The following is a 16,236-nucleotide window of genomic DNA, read 5'->3' as shown; positions in this document are numbered from 1 at the left end:
CATCTGGCTTTAAGAGACGCCACTGACTGATCTCTTACAAATGCTATGTTAGCCTTCTTTGCACTTAAAAGCTCCATAGAAGTATATTTCAATCATTAATCAATGCATTTTTTTAAAAAAATAATGGCCTCTTGGATGTATGTCTTCACTCACTGCATAATGAGTAATCTTAGTTTTCACTAATGTAAGATGTTCGCAGTCATTAAAATGCTGTTAAGTTTGGTCGTGTTCGGGAAATCTTCTGCACCAATTTGTCTCCAAGCTTTCCAGAGACAGCTGATTACCAGTCTCTTCGTTACATCCGAACCTAGTGGGCAGCAAAAAATGCAGCATCTGCTTTCAAAGAGTTTGCTGTAAGTTGAGTTGGATTTCTAAGTTGCCCCTCTAACAACCAGGAACTCACTGTCTCTGAGTGAAAGTCCGCTGATGAGTCCTGATCTATCACAGAGCTTCCTGTCAGAGTGTCTGAGGGTAGAGGGAGAGAAACATAGCTTGGCTGTAAAGACTGAAGAAACCCTGCAGTATTTCAGCTCCTCTCTTGGCGTTCGAGCCCAGACACAGCTCGATCCCTGGCATCCGGACTCTGTACCTGGCTTTATAAGGCCTTGAGCGATGCCAGAATTGGGCTATTCCTGGAGACAGTCCTCAGCACTCTGTACCCAGAGAGCTTTGTTTGGACTGAGGCAGGAGGAGATGTATGGCCACCGCTGCCACGCAGAAACCCCCTCTCTCCCCCATGTCACCTATTAAATCTTTATGGTCTACAAAGTCCAGGGCAGGGGGTGGGAAGAGGACACGCTTTTAATTTTCATTTCTTTTTTCCGATGGGACGAGATGAGAGATGGTGTCAAGGATGAACAGTGCGGAAAGTTGTTGCTGCTCTGGGTGGGATGGTGGCTGTATTATGAATAATCTGGAAACGGGTACAGATTTCTTATCCACCACAAACGCCAACTAATCTGAGTTTATTGGTTTATTTATTTATGTATATTTAGCCATGATTACCACCCATCTCTGTCTCAGTGTCAGTTTAGATTTGAATAAATAAATAATTAATTCGTTAAAAGTTCTGTTATTATGAGCTCAGTCAAAACTGTAGAAATATCGTATCGCATCGTATCGTATCGTGGTAACGCTGTGGAAAGAAAGCAGAATCTGAAGTGCAGTCATTGCAAATAATTTTATCTTGTGGAGGGCACTGCTCTGTCAAAACAGCCAAAAACTCCCCCCAAAAAGAAAGAGATTGTGAGATTCAAACAAGCAGAAAAGAATAAAAGCCATGGGTATTTTTCAGCTTTTTAGCTCGGAAGCCCCTCCAGATGCTTGTCTCGACAAAACTATTTTGTGAAAATTATCACTGAAATGAGCTGAGATGTTCAGAGTAATGCACATAAACATGAAAAAATATTACTTTATATTAAATTATTCCACATTTACAACAGTTATAATGTGTTAACTACGGAAATGATGTGATTAATGGCGATCAAATATCTTAATCTACTGACAGCTAATAATAAGACAAGACAGGACTGCAGAGGTTAATCTCCTGTTGTTTAAATTTCATTTAAACTGTCGATCAATCCATTTAAAAACTCATCCTTTAAGAAAAAATAAAAGGCTGAATCATTTCAAACCTGGTTTTTCATTATATCCTCTTTTTCCGCAATTAAGATTTTATGCCATCTGCAATTAGATCTTAATGAGCAGAATGATTCCAGGAATTGTTTTCGGCTCATTGCTTTAGCTCATTTTAATTATTGTCTGTTATCGTTAACTGTGTATCATTATTTCTCCATTTCTTCTGCAGTTTGTCACTTCAAGGGCCTTCTGCTTTCCCAGAAGCAAACACTTGAAAAGCTTTGCGTCGTCGCCGAACGTGGATGAATGAGTGATTCGAGCCCATTTATAACATTTATCAAATCAACATTTTCCGCTTCCACTTCTCCTCCAGTCATCCATTACAGGTCTTTGCAGTGAAGCTCCACTGAAAGCGAGTGATTTCTACATGGATGAGAAGGTGGTGTAGGAACAGATGCCATTTTAAAACAGGAGGTCGGTGTGATCCAGGGGAAGAACTGTGATTGATTCTCCATCAGGAACAGATAGAAAGCTCCTTTCTGAGGAGGTCGTCCCTCTGGGAGCAGCTCAGCCTCTGTTCAGCTTCAGCTGTTGGATGGCAGGATGGGGTGGCCGCTGGCCAAACGTAATGTTTACACTAACACTCACAACTGTTCTGTACGTAGTCACGGGGAATTAACGATCCTGAGACGGGGGGCTTTCGTGCGCTGTTGTGATTTCAGCGAGACAGGTGCACGGTGCAGCAGTGGGAAACAGGGAGGTGGAAATGGGGTTGGGGCGGGCGGGGGGGGGGGGGGGGGGGGGGGCAGGATGAGGCCTAAACAGGCCGTCGGGATTTACATTTGGTTGCCATGTTTGAAATTTAAACACACAGACAGCCACCGTGTTAGTTATCAGGCCCTGGTGGATATGTTTTACAGCAGCTCTGTCAGGCACAATAAAGCTTGACTCCTTCTTTACGTGTGTAAATTGAAAAGGTCTCTTGGTGGCGTGAAGGATTCTGTCAGGGTTATGAGAAGTTAAATGGTTTTCAGAGAGCGCTGCAGAAAAGCTCTTCATCAAACTGTGAAACAGGTGAAAACAAGACAAGAGTTTACAGCCATGCTAGCAGCTCACGGCTGGATAGCCCACTTAGGGATGGTGGTGTTTTGGGCTCAGTGTTAACATTAGCTTGACTGGACGCTCACAGCGGCAACCTTCATGCATCATCTTGCTGTCACGTATTTATTAAGCCAACACTTGCTAAGGTGAGAGAGACGGAGCAAACATGACAGTGAAGCAAACTTGGCTGATGAATGAAAAGGTTTTGCTTTTTCTCTTGGTGCTGCAGGAGGGAGGCTGGCTCTCTGTGACGCGTGTCTGCTTTCTGTCTTAACCACCTAAAAGCTTATGAAAGAGAAAATGCTTACAAGACTCTCAGCAAGAAGGCACAGAAATGCCCCAGACTTTGTGTGCAGGGTTCTCCCGGCGCCTTCCTCCAGGTACGCCAGCTTCCTCCCAAAGACATGCTCCTCAGGTTGAATGGTGATTCTAAAGTGGCTTTGGATGCGGATGTTTGTCTCTTTGAATTAGCCCTGTGATCCATTTTCTATTATAGTTTGTCCTTTAAAGGGTCACGGGGGGGGGGGGGGCTGGATCCAATCCCAGCATTCATTGGATGAGAGGCAGGGTACATCCTGGACAGGTAGCCAGTCTTGGATGTATAACATTTTACTGATGCACTTTGCAATCTTGCAACACCTGGAGGTTTGACTAATACCTGGAACATAAACATCCCTCAAGGCAGTGGTTCCCAAAGTGGGGGGTGTGAGGAGCTACTGCAGAGGGGGGAATGGGAATGCTTGTTTGAGCACTGTTAGTATAGCATGGAGAGGTTTGTGAGGCAGCTAAACGCACAGCAGAGGACGAGTCTTCATCCAAACAACGTCCAAAGCAAAGAACAGAAAATATGACGAGGCGTAAATCACCCTCAGCTTTACCAGTACCACCGTGGGTAATGATGAGAGACCACAGTGCGTTATGTGACATGCTTTAAATTTTCATTTCTTTTTTCCGATGTGATTGGAAGGGAGATGGTGAACAGTGCAGAAAGTTGTCCTGCTCTGGGTGGGATAGTCGCTATATTAATTAATAGTTTGGAAACAGATACAGATTTCTTACAGCTAAATATTTATCCACCACAAAAGCTAACTAATCTTGAGTTTTTTGAAAATGTAGAAATAAATAATTAATCCGGTTTCTAAGTCAAAAGCGGTTGTAACGCTGTGGAAAGAAAGCAGAATCTAAAGTGCAGTTTTTGCAAATAATTTTACCCTTGTGGTGGGCACTGCTCTGTCAAAACTGCCAAAAAACTACCCCCAAAAGTAACTTCTGGCAGTTTGAAACCATTAGAGTTAAAATGCCAAAAGTTAAGACGGCACATCCAGAGCATAAGGACTAGACAGTTGATTTTTTATCAAAGTTGCATCTGTGTCTTCAAATATTCAACTCCCCTCATGTAAAGTTCTTTCATTTTATTAATTTTCTGTAACTGCTTGCAGGGGGGCTGGAGCCTATCCCTGCTGTTACTGGGACGAGAGGTGAGGTACACCCTGGACAGGTCTCCAGTCTATCACAGGGCTAACACAGAGAGACAGACAACCATTCATACTCACACCTACGGCCAATTTAGAATCATCAATGAACCCAACCAGCATGTCTTTGGACGGTGGGAGGAAGCTGGAGTACCTGGAGAGAACCTACGCAGACACAGGGAGAACATGCAAACTCCATGATGCAGCAAGAACCCAGAACCTTCTTGCTGTGAGGCTTCAGTGCTAACCACCAATGTCTCAACAATGATTGATGAAGCAGCAGCAGCAGCAATAAGCTAAAAGCAATTCCTCTATCAAAGAATACAATGGCGAGGCGCAGCTGCGATCTGGGGTCCAGCCACAGGCTCGTTTGGCTCAGCTATGTAACGGACAACGATTTTCACAATAACAGGCCACGTATCTGTCAGCCGCAGCCTGAACTGGCGAGTTGAATGGGATGTTCAGCGAGACGGTGACCCTTGTTAAGACATCCTGTGTCATTCAAAGGTGAAAGACTATACTCACGGTTATTAGATGTAAGGTTGTTAACAAGCTGTACTAAATGATAAATTGAGGCTTTGGCTTCGATACAGGCCATGCCGGCGCTTTAGCTGAGAACCGTGTTCTTTATCCGGATGGCGGCCAATCAGAATCTACCGTGGCCTACTATATAAATGTATAATATAATTGAAGAAGAGAACGTTCCACTGAGAGGAAAAGCAAATCGTATCGCGGTCTCTGTGGTGGGCTGCTGTAGCATGTCAAGAACATCTAGTGTATCCATTAGCCGGAGGATGGAGCAGCCAATGAACAGACGGTCACTGGTTCAGGCCTCAAGAGAGTCCCCGCTGCTATAATACATTCAGCACTTAACCTGAAACTTAACCTGCAGCGCCTCATTAAACACCCAGCTGTACGAATGGAAAAATGTGTTGAGAAAGTTTGCCATTTGGGGATTTTCTTTCAGGAAAGCGTCAGCGAGGAGAAGAGGCATTAAAAGGAATCGGTTCCTGTGATGTGAGGAGTTCAGGCGAGGTCAGCGCTGCAGGACCAGTCTGGCTTTCATCTCTCCTCCCCTCCACAAGCAAGTGCACGGAGTAGAGCGGTTCTCGTTGCCGGCTCTCGCTATACTTTATTTTTAACAACAGCCACACGGAGTTAAAAAAAAAACAATAAATGTATACAGTTCACTGGGTGTGCCACATTCAGCTGAAAAGAGTTTGTATATTTAGATTTTATTTTTTCCAAGCCCATGCGACATTAATTACAGCCAGGGCAGAAACTAAACAGCGGCTTTGTGTGTTGCAGAAAATGTTTATCCAGGTTGGCGACCAGATAAGCTCGTGAAAAGGGAAATGAAGGGAGAAGATAGTCTGCGTTTTTGTAGTGTTTCCAGTGAAAACAAAGTGCGTCGGAGCCCTGTTGGTGACCTTCAGCATGGAGAGAAAATACTTTAATGCTTCTTGTTCACCCAGCGTTGAGAGGTTAGCTCTTGTTTCTCACAGATAAACTCTGAACGGAGCTTAATTGTGAAGTATTGAATGAAAAAAAATAAGGATGGAGGCAGGAGGTAATTAAAAAGTGCAGCAGCAGGCAGTTTGGTCGCCTTCTCTACGTCCACGTCTTCACAATAACACCAACACTTTCTGTTAGCATATACTCTGCTGTGGACTAGTGTGCAATTTTACAGGTGATCTGTGCAACTACGAGAATTCGGCCCTCATCCCAGCTCCCCAAAAAACGCTATATCAGCAATCTAAATATAAGCAACTCTTGGGTCTGCCACACCTCCTAAATTTTTAACAAAACCAGGCCATTCATATACACCGATCAGGCATAACATTATGACCACATTCCTGATATTGTGTAGGTCTCCAAAACAGTTGTGACTCATCACATGGGCCTTCTGAGGGTGTCCTGTGGTGTCTGGCAACAGAATGTTATTAGTTGTGGGGAGCTCTGAGGGAAAGGGCCTCTGTGGATCATCCCACAGATACTTGATCAGTTTGGGATCTAGTGAATTTGGAGGCCATGTCAACACCTTGTGCTGTTTTTCATGGTTTTTGTAGTTGTTCCTAAAGCGATTTTGTGGCTGCATCCTGCTGGGGAAGGCTGCTGCCATCAAGGAGTGTCATTGCTATGGGGTGGGGGTGCCTGGTCTGGTCTAGGTGGGTGCTACATGTCTAAGTAACATCCACACCAATGAATGCCAGGTCCTAACGTTTCCCAGCAGAACATTGAACTGTCACAAGATGGTTAATATTATTTACTTCTTCTGTCAGTGGTTTTAATGTTGTGGCTGATCGGTGTAAGACGTGTATAGAAGAATATGGACGCTTGATCCAATATCCTCTTTTCCCGCTGACAGCATCCTTAACTCAGCTGCATGCCTGTTGAACATTGTTCGATCAGAAATATGCAATCTGTTGTTGTGAAGCAACTTGACCACCAGTGATTAAGGATTAAGTGCCTTGCTCCGGGGCACATCTGCAGCAGGAAATAATTTGGGCCATAAAACCGAGTTACACAAGCAGGGGTCAGCGTGCTTGAACGATGCCCTCCGCTCTCTGCAGCTGTCTGTGCTGGCAGCCGAGGCCACTGGGGCTCTGGCAGTCACCAGCGCTGTCAGATCAAGTCGGTAACGATCTCCTGGAAGCCGTTCAACAACCCAAAGCCATCAGTCAGGCGGACAAAGGTCCGCCCACAGCATGGCCTGGCCCAGAATGCAGCCATTCATCGCGAGGGAGAACCCGGAGCACCGGCCAAGCCTTTCATGGACCGAGAAAAGGGGGTCTGTAACCAGACCGTGCTCAAGTAAGCCTCCGATTCGCCAGGGGAGATAAGGGGTAATCAATCATCCATGGCCGGGCCTTGTGCAAACAGCGTCAGGATGTGTTAGTCAGCTGACGAGCCTCAGACAAAGGTGTGAGGGCTAGTCCTGTCAAATGCTTTCACACAGAGATGCTGTGTCTGAGAACAAGCCTGTGGAACAACAGCGCTCTGTCGCTGAACACCGGGTTACCATTAGGAAACAATCGATCAGTAGAAGATCCAGCTCTCTTATGACATCTGAACAGAAGTAACCATAGACTGTATAAAGATGGACGGCTAAACATCTCCTCAAAAGTGAAGCCAAAGCAAGTAGAGCTCCCCCTGGTGGCTAGCTGCAGTATAGGTCATAAGCTCCACCCCCTCCATGTCAGTGGAAAAGTGAACTGCATTTCCTCTAATGGGCACTAGAGGCCGGCTCCAAAAGTGAGTCAATCACCATAGACTTCCAAGTTAAAATGTCCAACTTTACAGAAGAAAGACAGAAAAAATCTATATATTTTTGGTCTTTATAGCTTATTTCTGAATTAATAACAACTTTATTTACACCACACTGGAATTATGGCTCACAATATATGGCAGGGGTGTCAAACATATGGCAAGCGGGCCAAAACCATCTCGTCGGAGGGTCTAATCTGGCCCACAGGATGAATTTGCAAAGTTCGAAAATGACATACAAGACATTAACTGCAATTTTCAGTAAAATTGGCACCTATACCTAATTTATCCACTAGGGGTCGCACTGTTGCGTCGATAACGCAACACTGAGACCCAGAACTAAACACTAGATGGCAGCAATTTGCCGAAATTGCACTTATTTACTTATTAGAGAGTTCAGGTTGTTCATAAACTCGTTTGTAGAAGGATAGTTCATTAAACGCTAACATTTTCATAACTGTCTTGTTCTTCTTTGCACTAAAACGAATGGAGAAATGATTATTAAAAAAGGTTATTATGCTGTTATGTTACTGGTGTGACCCACTTGAGATCAAACGGGGTTGTATGCAGCCCCTAAACTAAAATGTGTTTGACTCATCGTGACTTACGAGGTAAAGAAATATGTGAATACAAATAATTAGTGGTCTTTTTTGGCTGAGTCTGGGTTAAATGCCGATGTAATGATTCTAGTCAGTAGAGACCCAGAATCATTGTTATTGTAGCACAAAATAAATTCTAGTATCTTCTGAGAAGAGTTCAAGAGCCAAGGAATTTTTATTTCTCCTGCAGAGTTCGTATGATCATCATTCCCTTGGTTCGCTTCTTGGGAAAATTGTGGATTGGAGGCCAGTCTGATGGGAGATATGGAGGGTTTGGAAGAGGTTTGATGCAAATAACAGACAAAAGAACAGCTTGGTTATGATGCACTGTTCATCATCCTGTGTTTAGTGGAGATTAATATAGTTTTATCGTGTAATATATGCAAAAATGTCATTGCTGTTAAAGATATTGGTAATTACAGAATATGACACATTAAGGTAATGTTGTTTTCCTCTGCTTCTGCTTCAGTTCTTCAGTTATAATGCATCTTGCTTTGTTTAGTAATTTAAATGAATGTCAGTAAATATAGATTAGATTTTTTCAGGTTCTTCTTTTCATGGCCAACCCTACAGTAGGTGTTTAGCAACTTATTTCCAAGCAATGCAGGGTTTTTCTTGGAGAACAACCACCAGACACTGTATATTAAGACCAAAAATGCAAAAGCTTTCAAGAACCGTCTGCAGGTTGAATCACTGTTAAGCAAAATGGACATGTATTTATATAAAACTGTCGTGGATTATTACTTTCCCTGTTTTAAAGTTGAACTTTTTTTTTTTTTTTTTTTCACCACTTCTTCTACCGTGTCCGCACAGGGAATAATTTCCATCCCAACAGACGTGTAAAAAGCTGGTTTGTTTTGAATGAGTCACCAGCAGTTGGTCACCTTTCAACCGTGGCCTGCTGGTTAAAATATCCACCGCTGCTCTACCGTCACATGGACGCCGTCTCAAAGGAGACCGTGGAGGGCGAGCAGAAGGCGGCTTCGTCTCTCTGTGATTCATCATCCACCTTCTGTCTGCTGATTCTGACAGTTTGCTGAACTCTGAGGAGTTTGTTTCCTTCCCCCTTACTTTCCAGCACAGACACACACACCCCGTCACAAAGGGAGATGAAGACTTATGCAGACGTATAAAACAAAGACGTTTATTAGAGTTAAACAAAGACAAAATGTAGCAGATGTCAAATCAACAGGATCACTGTAAAAAAAAAAAGGATCTGCAGAAGCACAAATGACATCTAAAGTGACCAAACATAACACACAACGATGCACAAAGAAAAAAGAACTCATGGTGTGGTTCTAGTCAAATGAAGTCTAGCTTGCAGAACGCAGAAAAAGTTCCTCATCTGCATTAAATACTGGACCCTGTTCCTAAAAGGACTAATTTAATGTTATGAGTCACTTTTGGACCTGAGATTCATTGGTGTGGATGTTACTTAGACATGTAGCACCCACCTAGACCAGACCAGGCACCCCCACCCCATAGCAATGACACTCCTTGATGGCAGCAGCCATCCCCAGCATCCCCAGACAAAAACACTTTAGGAACAACTCAAAAAAACATCACAACAGCACAAGGTGTTGACCTGGCCTCCAAATTCACTAGATCCCAAACTGATCAAGTATCTGTGGGATGATCCACAGAGGCCCCTCCCCTCAAAAGCCCCCCACTGACAACACTGTGTTGCCAGACACCACAGGACACCCTCAGAAGGCCCATGTCCATTGTCTGATGAGACACCACAAGGGAGACCTGCACAATATTAGGAAGGTGGTCATAATGTTATGCCTTTTCTGTGTATATATCAAGCAACATCTTATCACACAAACTAAATCTTTGTAGAACAAGAACATTTCCTCAGATTACATGACAGATTAATATTTGCCCATTAAAAAAAGAAAGAGTGGGTCAGGGAGCATGAGACATCATTGTCACACATGGATTGGCCACCACAGAGTCCAGACCTTAACCCCATTGAGAATCTTTGGGATGTGCTGGAGAAGGCTTTGTGCAGTGGTCAGACTCTCTCATCATCAATACAAGATCTTGGTGAAAAATGAATGCAACACTGGATGGAAATAAATCTGGTGACATTGCAGAAGCTTATTGAAACAATGATACAGAGAATGTGTGCTGTAATCAAAGCTAAAGGCGAAATATTACTGTGACCATTTTTTTTTTTTAGTGGCGACTTCTTTTTTGGCTAGGCAGTGTATTTTTCTTCACCAGCAGATTGTTCCTGCTTTCTTGCAAGTCTCGTTAAATACTCATTTACTGACAAATCCCATCATCACACACACAAATCAAACCAATTCATCGCCTGAGGGCCTGCAGAGAGAGGTCAGAGCTGCATTCAGGGTCAAACCAGTTCCTGGGGATGCCGGGTACAGTGTGTTATGAGTTGTCTTGTTTGATTGACCCAGTGCAGGAAGTCTGCAAAAGGAGACCAAGAGCCCTTTTCATATCACCCCATCATCTCATGCTGCTTAGCCGCTCTAAAGTTTGACTGGCCGGAGCTGCAGCAAGCTCATTGGCACGTCATCCGGGTTTCAGAGATGACAACTCTACAGTGGCTGGCATCTTTTCTCTCGCTTCTCTTTTCTCCTCACGTCTCTGCCCAGAAAAATCCTTGGCAGGAGAAAGATCCAGAGGAATGGAAGAGCTGGACCAGCTAGGACAGATAAGAAGCTTTTGTAACAGTCGTTGCAGTCCCACTTAGTATCACATGTGCAACTAGTGCTCCAGGTTTGTATTAAGACGAGTTAAGGATCAGTCAGATACTGCAATTATACAACCATATGTTCACAAATAATGAATAAAGTGGCAAGTTTTAGCTTGGAATTTGTAAGAATGAGAATAAAAAATGTTCACAAACATCAGAGACGGGTTTAAAACTGTAAAATCTCCCACTGGAATCTATCTCAGTGCAAAAGCTGTGAACAGAGACAGAAAATAAATGAATTCACTCAAATTCAGAATTCAGTGAAGCACACACTTCAGCTGCAGGTTTCTTGGCCTCGACAGTCGTGATATTTGGTGGAATCGAGACCAGGAAAGTCCAAAATAGAGGAAGCAAAGGCATTACGAACTTCATATTTTGTCATTATTAGTGGTGCAGATGCAGGGTCGGTCAAATATTTGTCTTTGGTGTCGAGGCAAACCATTTGAATTGTTCCTTAAACTCACTATACTGCAGACTGCTATAAATATCTGCTCCTTTCATGCCGGACAGAGGCAGGAAGAGTCATGCACGCTGCACCCAGAACTTTGGTTGAAAATTCAACTTTACAAATCCGGTGATAAAAGGACTAATTGGCGTTAATTGTTGCTAAAGGTCTTGCTCGTGTGTTCTCACCATCTGAACAGTCTTTGTTTTCTTCTTTCACCTCCGCTTGCATCACTGTTTAGTATCTAAAACTGCCTTTCAGTGTAATTATGCACAGCGCGCCACCGCCACAGTAATAAGGAACTCAGATGTGAACTCTGCCCCCCGACTATCCCCCGGCCCGCTGCACTGACCAGTTACCATGGCAACTGGCACAAAAGTCATTTTCCCCGAAATTTGGCCACGGCTTTATTTATTTTTTTTTTTTTGGAGAAGAGCGAAAAAAAAATAAATAAAAAATGAACAGTTGTATTTGCAGTTGGAGCTGTGAAAACACGTCTTTCATATGGTGCCAGAGAGCCTGCGAAGCTTTGTCCTCTGTACAAATATGAGTGGCAGCCTCTTTTCTAGCTCTGAGCAAACATTACTGGCCTCGTCATCCTCCTCCTCACCCTCCTCCTCCTCCTCCTCCTCCTCCTCCTCCTTGCTGGGCCGAAGCTACCGTGGGACTGCATTCTGTAGACACAGTGTAAAAAAACAGAAAAAAAAAGAAACCAGGAGCACTGGCACTGAGATTGATCCAGCTTTAATTAACCATTGTACAATGATCCACGACTTCTGCCAAACAGCCTGCGTGATTTACGGTCCGCCTGTGGTTGAATATGGGTACAGGAGGAGACTTCAGATGGCCCTGTTCTGCTGTGATATATGTAGTCTAGTACTGCACAACTGAATCTGATATACAAAAAATACAGTTTAAATTCTTTATTTCCCTAAAATATGCAGGAGATTCTCCACATTTTTGTATCAAACAATGGAATATGCATTAAACATACCAACATACTGTATGTGTTCCAGTTTTTAATAAGGCATACTTTACTTTTTTATGTCATTACCACACACTGAATATAAAGATGATTAAACCTATAAGATTCCCGTGGTTTGCCATCTTGTACGTGTCTTACTACACCTGACTACCAGCTAATTTAAAACCAAAACTAAAATGTGTGATAGGCAAAGTATGAATGGGAGCTGATGCAGCACTCCAGCAACCTGCAGATAAGTTCAGGGCTGCAGAGCGTGCAGGAAAATAGCTCAAGACTCACCTGTTGGACAGCTGCTGGTCTGCACAGGTGCTGATGGATATATTTGAATTACTACTTGAATGACCTTTCCATTAACCCATTACTTACATTTTCTTTAATCGCAAAGTTGATTAAATGAATTTAACAGAAGATCCCTTTATTAATGGCTTTACTAATGCTCACTTTCATGGGTTTAGAGTTCTAAATGATGGTAAGTTGTTGTTAAGGATGAGTTTCAGACATTTTAAAAATAAAAATTGTAAAATTTATCTCACATTTATGACCACGCAGATGACATCTGCATGGTCGCTCTCAAGACATTCACGACGATGAGACATTAAAATCATTCTCACATTGAAAAAAATAAAAGATCTTAGAAGTTGTTTGGTTTCTTATTACCGATTCTTATCCATTTGTCTACACTTATCGGAAGCTCACAGTGACACCTACGTAAGGATGGTGTTCCACATGCTCCTCTCCTTTGCAACACATTCTAGTTCCTCTTGTAGAACCCAAACATGTTTCAAGAAATGTCAAGATCTACGCTCACAAGTCACATCATTTCACATCAATTACTGTAGATCCAAATGTACTCCAATCAACTGAACCAAAATGCTGCAGCTCGTATCGTCATCCGAACTCCCTCCATAAACCACATCACCCCGGTTCTTCAGCAGCTCTACTGGCTTTAGAAGTTCCTTCTATTTCCCTTCAAAGCCCTTCACAACCAAGATCCATCATATCTGTCTGAACTTCTCAATTAATTATGCACATCCTCTCGTACTCTCAGATCCTCCTCTGCAACTCAATTTATTGCACCACCTGCCCGACTATCCCCCATGGGTTTTAGAGCATTCAGTCGCCCAGCTCCACGCCTTTGGAACACTCTCCCAATTGACATCTGAAACATATACTCGCTGACAACATTCTTTTTCTCTGTGGTCTAGTGGTGTGGTGGTTAGCACTGATGCCTCACAGCAAGAAGGTTCTGGGTTTGAATCCACCACCCGACTGGGGCCTTTCTGTGTGGAGTTTGCATGTTCTCCCTGTTTCTGCACGGGTTCCCACCGTCCAAGGACATGCTGGTTAGGTTCATTGGTGATTCTAAATTGGCCGTAGGTGTGAGTGTGAACGGTTGTCTGTCTCTCTGTGTTAGCCCTGTGATAGACTGGAGACCTTACCCTATGATAGGCTCCAGCCCCCTGCAAGGACTCCCTCCAGAAAACAAATGGTTACAGAGAATGAATGAATGGATACCAGAATCTTCATGAAAGCAAGATTAAGTGCAGGACTGGTATGTTAGAATACATTTGTTTTCCCTAGTGTACCAAATGAACTGACAAGTGAGTATATAATCCCTCCAACAAATCCAGTACTAAATCAGTAAACCTCTAAAATGCTCGATGAAGTCTCAATGAAGCGGTAAAATCCAAATCAAAGTCCGCTAAGTCAAATATAAAAGCAGCACCATCCCTTCTTGTTAAATGAGCAAATAAATGAGTGATATGTATGTTTGCCTCTTGCCCCGTGTTTGACCTGCACCCATTCATGAGCCTTTATTTGCACAGCCATTCACTTTTGAGAGTTACCTTTGAGCTTGGTCCTTTACAAAAGGGAACCAGGCTGTGATTGCTTGCCTGTCAGCAGGAGGCCACGCCCCTGTCACCGCCACAAATTCCTCAACACGCATTCTCAGCTAATTGAAGTCTTCATTTAAGACTCAACGAGGGAAAAGAGTGTAAATCACTGACTAAGCAGGGGCGCTCTCTACAGTATCTCCTCCCTATTCCACTGTAACATGCCTGGAGATCATGCAGCGCTCGCATGGCTACCAGTCAATACTTTAAGAAGACATGAAAAAGAGGAAGGTATTAGCATATCAAAGACCAACATCTGACACGGCCCTGTCTGCCTGCCAGCCTCAACCTACAGTAAGCGGTGTGCGCTGGGTGGAGGTGGGATTCGTCTGTCGGAGGAGAAGGTGGGAAAAGTGAAAGTCCAGCGGTTGAAGCTTACCGAGGGTTTTACTGAAGATCATCAGTCACACGAGAAGAGGCAGTCTGCACTCACGAGAGAGGATTAGGGTGCAGACGTTAGCGATCTGCCTCAGGCTCCGATTAAACCCAACACACACGCATTCTACAGTTTTCGGTGTGAAAGATCAGAGGTCAGAAATAAAAAGGTGAGAGACGAGGTGCTCATGAGAGGGTGGGAAGAAAGAAGAAATAAGCAAAATATGAAAATACATACTGAATAAAGGGAATTCAGGATTGAATTTATTCACCATAAACTCCCAGTGGGTGGACACGCCCATCAGCTGATCCATGTGAACTGATTTAAGACTCTTCTTGGGTGCATATAAAATATATATGGTCAAAATTAAATGAAGATAATCAACACCTTTTCAAGATGATATATAAGGAATTATCTGAAGGTCCCATTGCTTTGCTTTCTGTGATTACTGCTCTATTTTCCTTTCTGCAGCGGCCTGGTCTAAAGGAATCAGTGACTTCTCCACCGTGCCTCGTGGTTTAGTTTATTTATTTTTTGTTTTTAGACTTGAAATGTCTTTAAAAAAGTTTGTTCTCCAGTAGTGTTGGTACCCTGTCCTTGCTGAAGTCTAAGGTCTAAGCCAATGGTCTACCGTTTGCTAGTGTCTGGTCATCACTGAGCATCTGTGGACCCGGTTTTTGCACCGTTGGCTAAAGATGGAAGTGTCAAAAGCAAACACAGAAGCCACTTATTGTTTTTCCTCTTTATCTCACCTGGACATCCAATATACAAATATTTTCAACATGATCTTCTAGACCTGGGGTGCCCAATACGTCAATTGCGATAGACCGGTTGACGTTTGTGCGATCAAACATTCGAAGTAGTTTTTCCAATTTATTTATCTCAGATGTTGTACCTGGAATCTACTGGATGGTGTTCCCATCACCATAAAGACCACTGTTGCCTTCACCTTCCACATCTTTTCTAGTTCCTCTTTCAGCCCTTGGTGTTTCTCCAACTTCCTGATGTTGCTACCAATCAGGCATAACATCATGACCACCTTCCTAATATTGTGTAGGTCTCCCTTGTGCCTCCAAACCAACTGGGACTCATCAGAGAATGTACATGGGCCTTCTGAGGGTGTCCTGTGGTGTCTGGAAACAGAATGTTGTTCGTGGGGGGTCCTTTGAGGGGAGGGGCCTCTGTGGATCATCCCACAGATACTTGATCAGTTTGGGATCTAGTGAATTTGGAGGCCAGGTCAACACCTTGTGCTGTTCTTCATGTTTTGTTGAGTTGTTTCTAAAGCGTTTTTGTGGCTGCATCCTGCTGGGGATGGCTGCTGCCATCAAGGAGTGTTATTGCTATGGGGTGGGGGTGCCTGGTCTGGTCTAGGTGGGTGCTACATGTCTAAGTAACATCCACACCAGTGAATGATGCAAGGTGGTCAATACTGAGAGTGGTTTTAATGTTGTGGCTGATTGGTGTATAATTTTTTAATGCAGGTAGATTATGTTGAAAAGAAAAAAAGCGTGGCTGCCTGATCTAGCATGAATTAACTGTAGACCAGCTGATCAGCATGGTTTATGAAAGTATGTAGCCCTCCTTAGCTTCCTAGCCTCCCAGCTAATTCCCATTTCCCCTCATGAATGATGAATACAGACTACTACTACCTGCTGGTATGAAGATTTATTTCTTCTCATACATTCTTTTCTTGCTTGCCGCTGGCTGTTGTACACACAAGATTTACTTAATGTTAAAAATGAATTTTAAATTACGTGTCATGTTAGTTGAGCTTGAGAGTCTTTGACAGTTTT

This window comes from Chelon labrosus (genome assembly GCF_963514085.1).
Source record: "Chelon labrosus genome assembly, chromosome: 20".
In the NCBI taxonomy this organism is placed as follows: domain Eukaryota; kingdom Metazoa; phylum Chordata; class Actinopteri; order Mugiliformes; family Mugilidae; genus Chelon; species Chelon labrosus.
This window is presented reverse-complemented; position numbering follows the sequence as displayed.